A 9,903-nucleotide genomic window follows, 5' to 3' on the forward strand; every position below is an offset into this window, starting at 1 on the left:
GCATTCTATCTACTAAGTGCAAATTCGGAACAATAATTTAACTCTTCCTTTAAGGGCATAAGGGCAGGTACCCACTAAAGGCATACTATAAAACACTATAGTACAAATTAACTTTTCTTTACCTTCCTAAGTACAGATTCACCAACCATCTTCTTATGGCTTTCCGGAGGACTCACTAACCCCTATGGGTTCACGTTATTGAAACTCAGTTTTCAACTTTCCCTGGTCCTCAATTTTCAAAGAACATCATTAAACGTTTCTTATTACTATCTAACCAACTACATACTATTCCTATGTAAACATTATTACTATTTAACTCTCTTAAGGCAACATTATATTTTGGCTAAGTGCAACAACGAACATTCCCTTTAAGAGGGACATCTCAAGTCTCTTTGAGGTAGTGCAAACTATCAATTTGCAAGTCTGCGGTAAACAAGAACTTCTGCGCTGTATCCAGGAACAGTCTCTTCAAAAAGCTCTTCTTTCTTTTGTAAAACCAGTAGGGGGCACCTTTAAGAAGGTGCCAACTATATACAGCAACAGTTTGTGAATCATTCACCGTCCATGATTCGGCAGTCTTTGATAAACCTGGAAAACTTGTGCAAAAACATAAAACGATAGGGATCCCGGGTCAACAAAGGGATCCCTTTAAGCACTAACCCTGGTCGGGTTTAAAGCAGCAAAACAGCAGGAAAACAAACAGTTAACTATTTACATACTCGTGGCTCTGAGGTTTATTCTCATGGTAGGTTGCAAGGCATCATTCGGTAGCGAACACTTCCTGGCTTGGGAAGATCCGTGTTCGACTTCTCACCCGATGCGGTATCAATGTCGCTAATCGGTTTTTCAGGTATAATCTGGGTTCGAATGTCAGTTTTGGTAGTAAGTTCAGTAGTAGAGATAATGCACACTGTAGTAGTAGTGCTGGGACTCATCGGTTCAGAGGTAGTCTTAGTCAGGGCAGCAGGTGGCGCTGCGACGGGGCCTATCAATAGTTTCTCAGTCACCGGAGCAGGGTCAGCATTCTTACCTGCCGCAGCGGTGTCCTCGATGTCGGCGGCTCTGCTGGCGGTGGCGTCCGCGACGGTGTTGGCAGCGGCTCCTGTAGCGATGTAGGGAGCGGTGGCGGTGTTGAGGAATCCTCCACAGATGTCATCCGGTATGCGGTCCTGGTGGTTACCCGCATCTGCAGGAGCTGGTCAATCAACTCCTCCATTCCGGCCTGCAGGAAATCAGTAACAGCGGTGGAGGCCTGGTTACGGTGCCCTTCCGGGTAGCTGGGGGAGTCCTCTGCTCCGACCCCACGCTCTGGTCCTGGGCAGCTCGCCATGGCATCCTCCACGTAGTTCGCCTCTTCCTGGTCCTTTTTCCCGCTCTCTCCTCCGTGGGCGGTTTCGCTTTCTTTGTCGCCGCCCTCCATTGAGAATCAGGAGGCGGATCTCGGCTGCTGATGGACACGTCCTCAAGGTACAGAAATACTTAGACTGGGCGGCCATTGTCTTTCGCGCTCTTCAGTTCGTTCACGCCCACAAATCCACGCCCTTCTTCTTCTCCTGCGCCCCTTGTGGCACTGTAATGGCGGCGGTTTTGGTGGGAATTTTTGGCAGCAAATAGCAATACACAGTCTTTGCAATAAATCACGGTTCAAACACAATTCAGTCACAGTTCAAAGGCACACATGACCTGATTCCTCAGGCTTAAGTAGATCCTGTTTGTGACACCAAGTTTGGAGCGGCCCCCAAGCGCAGGGCAGCGGGGTACTCGATACCGGGTCTCTCAGTTCTGGGGATGTCACGGGGGCCTGACCCGGTCCATGGCCCTGCTAAGGGGCGCCCAATTAAAGATGTAGGTGACGGTGTAGGTCGCAGTAAATAACGAGGACACAGGGTTGCAGTATCTTTACCTCTTTACTGAAGGCTTCGACAGGGCTGGCTGAGACCGGCCGGTCCGAAGTCACATCCAGAGTTCCCTTTGCAGGTGGAAATCAGTAGCCTACCTACTAGCGCCTGGGTGTTGTAGTACTTCCCTGCTGAGCACCACAGGATAGTCCTCACAACTGTCGTGTATGTTTCTGTTCTCTCTCTCCGTCCCCCAGATGATATGGATAGGACGCACCCGTATGACGGGGTAGGCCTGGAGCTATTTTATAGGGACCCTAGAGACGCCCCTCTCCCACAATTGCCTCCGTTGTCTTCATTAGGTGTAAAGGTGAGACAGCCAACCTAGAGTTAACTGCCCTGCCATAGTTCAAAGTAATGCGTAGAGTCTATTACTTCCTCGGCGTTCCGGCCGCCGGCTACGCGCCTCAGAAGGATGTTGCCGATCTCGAGGCACAACTCCTTCTGGTTCTATCGCCTTTGTGCTGTGATCTCGTTTCTCACTTCTCCACAATATACTTCGCTTCGTGTCCTTTCTTAAGATGCTGCCGCAATGAGGTGCAGGCGCGGCTCCGTAACGATCTGTCCTTTACTAGGCCTCTGCCAGGATCCCACCCCTGACAGGGACCCCCCTGGATCTTCCCAAGCAACGCTCTCCTCTCACTAGATGTTACCTGGGCAAAACACAGTCAGCTTCTCCCTAACTTCCTATCCAACCCCCAGTTTTACCAGAGCGTGAGGAGTGGCCTAATACATAGAACCTTTTGCTCCCCCTGGTGGCCAGAGTGTGAAGTGTAATGTGTGACTGTGATACCTGGTCAGGTGAACTCGTTTAGTGCAATCAGACATACCATCACTCCCCTTAGCGGCAGAGCGACGTTACTGCAACGACCAGGTCTCTGGGGCGCTGCACAAGCTCCACGCAGCAGAGGATACGGAACCAGGACCCCAAGCAGATGATACCCAGCTGTCACCAGAGAAAAACTCTATCATCGATAGCTGATGTGCCAGGTGACTATTTAAAAAATGGTGTGAGTGGTCACCACCCACATCAGCTGACCAGCAAATACAGCAGCTGCCAGGTAAGGAAACTGACATTAACTCTTGCTGGCCCAAAAGGAAAAACCACGTTTAAATTAAAGCAGAACAAGAGCTGTCACGACTTCCACAAAATGAGTTGTGACACATCTCTCATCGAACATTAGATAACAAACATGCTCTCGCCTATTAAACATTTCTTAAAATATCCAATACTCTTTTTAGGTAAATTTTTATTTATTTTTCTTTAACCCCTTCATGACCCAGCCTATTGTGACCTTAATGACCTGGCCAGGCCATTTTTTGCAATTCTGACCAGTGATCCTTTTTGAAGTAATAACTCAGGAACGCTTCAATGGATCCAAGCGATTCTGAGATCGTTTTTTCGTGACTAGTGTTGAGCATTCCGATACCGCAAGTATCGGGTATCGGCCGATACTTGCGGTATCGGAATTCCGATACCGGGATTCCGATACTTGCCGCGTATCGGATACCGGAATCGGAAGTTCTAAGATTCAAAAAGCAGAAATTCAGCCAATGAGATTGATTCCAAGTGTGGGCACATCCTGTTTAGCATGGAGGGCATGAAACTACTGGCAAGGCTGTGATTGGCTGGTGTAATGATGTCATGATGCAGTTTAAAAGTCGCTGGCGCCATTTTGCGATCACTCTGCTGTGAATTCAGTTAGTGACAGGACGCTGTTTGCTGACTGAGGGACAGTTTAGAGATAGCGATTTGCTTCTTTGTGCTTTCCAAAGGCTAATTTAGCAACCGCTGTGTTCACCTACTATTCACCTTGCTTTTGCCTTGTAGCGCTGTTTTCACAGCGATCTGCAGGGTCTGTGTGTGTGTGTGTGTGAGTGCAGCCCAGTCTCCAGTCTGAGTGCAGCCACATAGGCCATCCATAGTTGGTTGTATTCAGTTCAGGGAGGGTGGTTCATTGCCTCATACTGTTCCTTTTTTTTTTTTTTTCCCAAGTAGTGTAGTCTGCTGCTAATTTATTCAAAAAAATCCTATTAGTGTCTTTCCACCCGTCTCCAGCTAATTTGTGGAAAAACACTACATAGGATAAAGTAGAGGAGGGTTTTTGGGCCTTGCAGCGCCGTTTACGGCTGTCTGCACGGTCTCCGTGTGACTGCAGCTCGCCCTGTAATCTGTGAGCAGCTGTAGCCTGGTTGTCTCCAGCTCAGGGTTTTTCACTGCGTCATACCGCCAAATCAATTTTCTTTTTTTTCAAAGTAGTGTAGTCTGCTGCTAATTAATTTAAAAAAATCCTATTAGTGTCTTTCCACCCGTCTCCAGCTAATTTGTGGAAAAACACTACATAGGATAAAGTAGAGGAGGGTTTTTGGGCCTTGCAGCGCCGTTTACGGCTGTCTGCACGGTCTCCGTGTGACTGCAGCTCGCCCTGTAATCTGTGAGCAGCTATAGCCTGGTTGTCTCCAGCTCAGGGTTTTTCACTGCGTCATACCGCCAAATCAATTTTCTTTTTTTTCAAAGTAGTGTAGTCTGCTGCTAATTAATTTAAAAAAATCCTATTAGTGTCTTTCCACCCGTCTCCAGCTAATTTGTGGAAAAACACTACATAGGATAAAGTAGAGGAGGGTTTTTGGGCCTTGCAGCGCCGTTTACGGCTGTCTGCACGGTCTCCGTGTGACTGCAGCTCGCCCTGTAGTCTGTGAGCAGCCATAGCCTGGTTGTCTCCAGCTCAGGGTTGTTCACTGCATCATACCGCCAAATCAATTTTCTTTTTTTTCCAAATAGTGTAGTCTGCTGCTAATTTATTCAAAAAAATCCTATTAGTGTCTTTCCACCCGTCTCCAGCTAATTTGTGGAAAAACACTACATAGGATAAAGTAGAGGAGGGTTTTTGGGCCTTGTAGCGCCGTTTACGTCTGTCTGCACGGTCTCCGTGTGACTGCAGCTCTATCTGTTGTCAGTTCAGCCCCCAAAAAATAAATAAATAATAAAGTTCACCAAACACACCAGTTACACCACTTTACATTTCTGTAGGCCACATTAGCTCATATTAAAGTCTAGTCCACACTTTAGATAATTAGTGCTTCTTATACCTGTTAGGAGGAGTTGCTCAGGAATAAGCACACAAATCCGTTAGTACTTTTCTGCTTATCTTTATCAGTCAACCAAGATGAAGAAGGCAGTGAGTAAGGCACGGGGGCGTGGGAGCCGTCGCGGAGCAGGGAGGGGACGTGGGGATTCTGTGCCTGCTGCGGGCACCGGTGACTCATCAGCACCCACTTTCACCAGGCAACAGTCGTTCATGCGAAGCTTTGTGTCCGAGCGCCGTACACCGCTGCTGCGTGAAGAACAAATTGAAGCTGTTGTCGGATGGATGGCAGCTAATGCATCAACTTCCATTAGTGCCACATCCTCTCAGACACAGAGCACTGGAGAGCAGCCATCTGTCTCTTCACCACCTGCCAAATTGCCCAGGCAGACAGAGAGCCCAGGACAGGAGCCGTCTCTACTTCTGTTCTCTGAATCTCTTGGCTTGGAAACAGGGGGCCAGCCAAGCAGCATTGGAGAAATGGAAGAAGAGGCAGGGTGCAGTGATGCCCAACAGCTTTTTCTGTCTTCCTCTGAAGAGGCGGGTGGGCCAGTGGCTCCGGTCACCACATCGCAGGCCGCATCAGCTGATGATGACACTCAGGTGCCACTTACTGGTGCGTGCTCTGCTGCTGAGACTACCCAGGAGGAGCAGTTGGGGGCAGAGGGTAGTGTAGATGATGAGGTCCTCGACCCATCTTGGCGTGAGGGACAGGAAGGTGGTGGGAGCAGCTCTGAGGAAGAGATTCCCCGTACGGCCCAAAGAGGGAGAGGGAGGGGGAAGACTGCGGATCCTGCAGCCTCCGCTTTGGCACCCGTTAGGAGCATGTCTCTTCCAAAAGCCAAAAAGGGCGCTCCCAAGACTTGCAGTGCCTGGTCCTTTTTTGACACAGTTGCAGATGACATTTGCTATGTCAGATGCAACGTGTGTCATCAAAAAGTCAAAAGAGGGAAAAATGTCAGCAACCTCAATACCTCCAACATGTGGAAACATGTGCGCAACAGGCACCCGGCGGAGTTAGAAAAACACACTGAAGAGGTAGGCCAACCAACAGCGGCAGCTACCACCTCTTCAGCTCGTGTTGCCTCTTCCTCTACCTCACACGCAGCTGGTTCGGCGTCCTCCCAGGATCGCCGTGGAAGAACCTCTGCCCCTGTTGTCCAGAGACCCGCTGTAATTCCACCCGCAGCGCCACTTTCCCAGTCATCCACACACTCCCAGCCCAGTCTACAGCCATCGGTAGTACAGGCATGGGAGAAAAGGCGGCCTTTCTCGTCAAACCACCCACGAGCACAGGCTCTGACTGCAGGCATTGCCAAACTTCTGTCACTGGAAATGCTGTCATTCAGGCTGGTGGAGACTGACAGCTTCCGTGACTTGATGTCATTGGCAGTCCCACAGTACAATGTGCCCAGCCGCTTTTACTTCAGCAGGCAAGCCGTCCCTGCCCTGCAGAAGCATGTGGAGGGACACATAAAACACGCGCTACTGAACGCCGTCAGTAGCAAGGTCCACCTCACCACCGATGCGTGGACCAGTCAACATGGACAGGGGCGATACCTTTCCCTCACTGCCCATTGGGTTAATGTCGTTGAGCCGGGTACAGACCGTGCGAGTGGCGCAGGACGTGTCCTGCCCACTCCAAGGATTGCAGGAATCCATTCTGTACGCATTGACTCCTCCTCTTACACCAGTTCCTCAGAATCATCGCTGCAGGAGCCGTCACAGTCCACCTCCACATGGACCCGTGATGAACGTGTACCTGTTACGACCGACATGAGCACAGCCGTGGCCAAACGTCAACAGGCCGTCTTGAAATTAATTTTCTTGGGGAATCGTAGCCACACAGCGCAGGAGCTCTGGAATGCCATCAAGCAGGAGAGCGATGTGTGGTTTGTGCCAGCGAATCTCCAGCCAGGCATGGTAGTGTGTGATAATGGCCGAAATCTGGTGGCAGCTCTGGGCCTCGGCAACCTCACTCACATCCCATGTCTGGCACATGTGCTCAATTTGGTCGTGCAGAGCTTTTTGAGGGACTATCCGGATCTTGATGCACTGCTGCACAAGGTCCGTCTAGAGTGTGCTCACTTGCGGCGTTCCAGCACGGCAAAAGCGCGCATTGCGGCTCTGCAGCGCCGACACCGCCTGCCGGAACATCGCATCATATGTGACCTACCTACCAGGTGGAATTCCACGTTACATATGTTGGAGCGGTTGTGTGAGCAGCAGCAAGCTGTAATGGAGTACCAGCTGCTTCAGGCGCAAAGAAGTCGCAGTCAGCGCCGTACAGACTTCACAACCACAGAGTGGGCCACTATGAATGACGTCTGCCAGGTTTTGCGTCCCTTTGATTATTCCACGCGGATGGCGAGTGCAGATGATGCACTAGTCAGCATGACTGTCCCCCTTATCTGCCTGCTTGAAAAATCACTGCAAGCGCTAAGGGATGATGTTGTGGAAGAGGTGGAGGATGAGGATTCACCATTTCCATCATCTTCTGGACAGTCAGCGCCACGTGGTTCCTCACAAACGCGTAGGCAGGGGACCGTTTGTGAGGAGGATGAGGAGGAGTCAATGGAGGAGGAAGACATCCGTCCAGAGGAGGGAGTTACACAATTGTCCAGTACTCAGTGTGTACAGCGAGGGTGGGGTGATGACGAGCGGGCAGAGATCACGCCTCCAGCAGGGGACAGCGTTTCTTGGGCAGTTGGCAGTCTGCAGCACATGGTGGATTACATGCTGCAGTGCCTGAGAAACGACCGCCGCATCGCCCACATTCTCAACATGTCTGATTATTGGGTGTTCACCCTCCTCGATCCTCGCTACCGGGACAACGTAGAAAGCCTCATCACACCGTTGAACCGGGAGCGAAAAATGCGGGAGTACCAAGACACACTGGTCAATTCCATCATCTTCTCCATTCCAACTGAGAGAAGTGCTGCTAGTGCATTCCAAAGCAGCTCAGTGCGTCCAGGCCGTGGTGGAGGCTCTGCACAAAGAGGGAGCAGAAGCAGTGCCTCTGCCCAAGGCAAGACCAGTATGGCCGAACTGTGGCACAGTTTTCTGTGCCCGCCACAAAAGTCTACACCATCACAGACGGCTCCAGTCAGCAGGAGGCAACGGTTCCGTCAGATGGTGACAGACTACATGTCTTGCCCTCTTGCTGTACTCCCAGACGGCTCTTCCCCTTTCAAGTTTTGGGTCTCAAAGCTGGATACATGGCCAGAGCTAAGCCAGTATGCATTGGAGGTGCTGTCTTGCCCTGCGGCCAGTGTATTATCGGAACGTGTCTTTAGTGCTGCAGGTGGTGTACTAACTGACCGTCGCATGCGACTATCCTCCGATAACGTTGACCGGCTTACTTTCCTGAAAATGAACAAGGCCTGGATCTCGCCGGAATTTGCCACTCCTCCTCCTGATTGAATAATTAGGTCACTGTATACGTTATCCAGGTCTCCTGTTGTGTTCATCTTTCTACCACCTGAACTTAAATTCCTGGGCTCCAACACCGCCAGTTGAGGCTCAGACGTGCCGTCTGCACAGTCAAAACATACGACCCAGTGTTATTGGGTTTCAGTAACGTCAGCTGATCCCCAGCTGTGTAGCCGGCAATGTGTCATGCGACCGCCACGCTGACACAACAACTGAAATGTAAGGGAATCTGTCCCCCCCCCCAAGGCGTTTGTTACTGAAAGAGCCACCTTGTGCAGCAGTAATGCTGCCCAAGGAAAAGGTAGCTATTTTTGTTTAGCTCCTTGCACACGCAGAACTTAACACTTATAAAATGTGTCCACTGATACCGTAAAACCGTCCCGGAGGTGGGACTTTCCTTCGTAATGTGACGCAGCCCAGCCGTCATTCCTACCCCCCCGGCGCCGCGCACCGGCTCCTCAGCGTTGTTTTATTCCGTCCAGGAGCCTGCGCTGTTATGTTATCCCGTGGCCAGGCACACTTAGCGCTGCCCGTCTTCTGGCATCATTTGGTGTCTGGATGGCTGCGCCTGTGCGGCCGCGCTGGCAGAGAGCCCGCCTCGCAGTGTCTTCTGATTTAATCCCACTGGGGGCCTGGGATCCATGGACATGCGCAGTGCATATCTGAACCTCCACCTCTCACTCATTTCCCTATGGCTTCTTCAGACTGTTCGGTGTCAGCTGGTCCCTAACAGCATGCCACGGCCGTGACACCGCACAGTCTGAAGAAGCCATAGGGAGATGAGTGAGAGGTGGAGGTTCAGATATGCACTGCGCATGTCCATGGATCCCAGGCCCCCAGTGGGATTAAATCAGAAGACACTGCGAGGCGGGCTCTCTGCCAGCGCGGCCGCACAGGCGCAGCCATCCAGACACCAAATGATGCCAGAAGACGGGCAGCGCTAAGTGTGCCTGGCCACGGGATAACATAACAGCGCAGGCTCCTGGACGGAATAAAACAACGCTGAGGAGCCGGTGCGCGGCGCCGGGGGGGTAGGAATGACGGCTGGGCTGCGTCACATTACGAAGGAAAGTCCCACCTCCGGGACGGTTTTACGGTTGCAGGGGACACATTTTATAAGTGTTTAGTTCTGTGTTTGCAAGGAGCATGATGAAAAGAGCCACCTTTTCCTTTTGCATCTTTTGTGCTGCACAAGCTGGCTCTTTCAGCTACAAACGCCTTGGGGGGGGGTTAAAGGTTCCCTTTCGACTTTCTCAGGCTTCGGCCTACATTGTGTTCCTCTGCTTTTCCACCTGTCCCTGGGCTCCAACACCGCTAGTTGTTGCCTGGTAGTGCTGTACGCACAGTCCCAACAGTCGCTCCTCTGTTATTGGGGTTCAGTAACGTCAGCTGTTCCCCTGCTGTGTGTGTGGCAATCCCTCCTACCTCCTCCAACCTCCTCCTCCTCCACCTGTCCCTGGGCTCCAACACCGCCAGTTGCCGTCCAG

Source organism: Ranitomeya variabilis, chromosome 6 (assembly GCF_051348905.1).
Source record: "Ranitomeya variabilis isolate aRanVar5 chromosome 6, aRanVar5.hap1, whole genome shotgun sequence".
Taxonomy (NCBI): Eukaryota; Metazoa; Chordata; class Amphibia; order Anura; family Dendrobatidae; genus Ranitomeya; species Ranitomeya variabilis.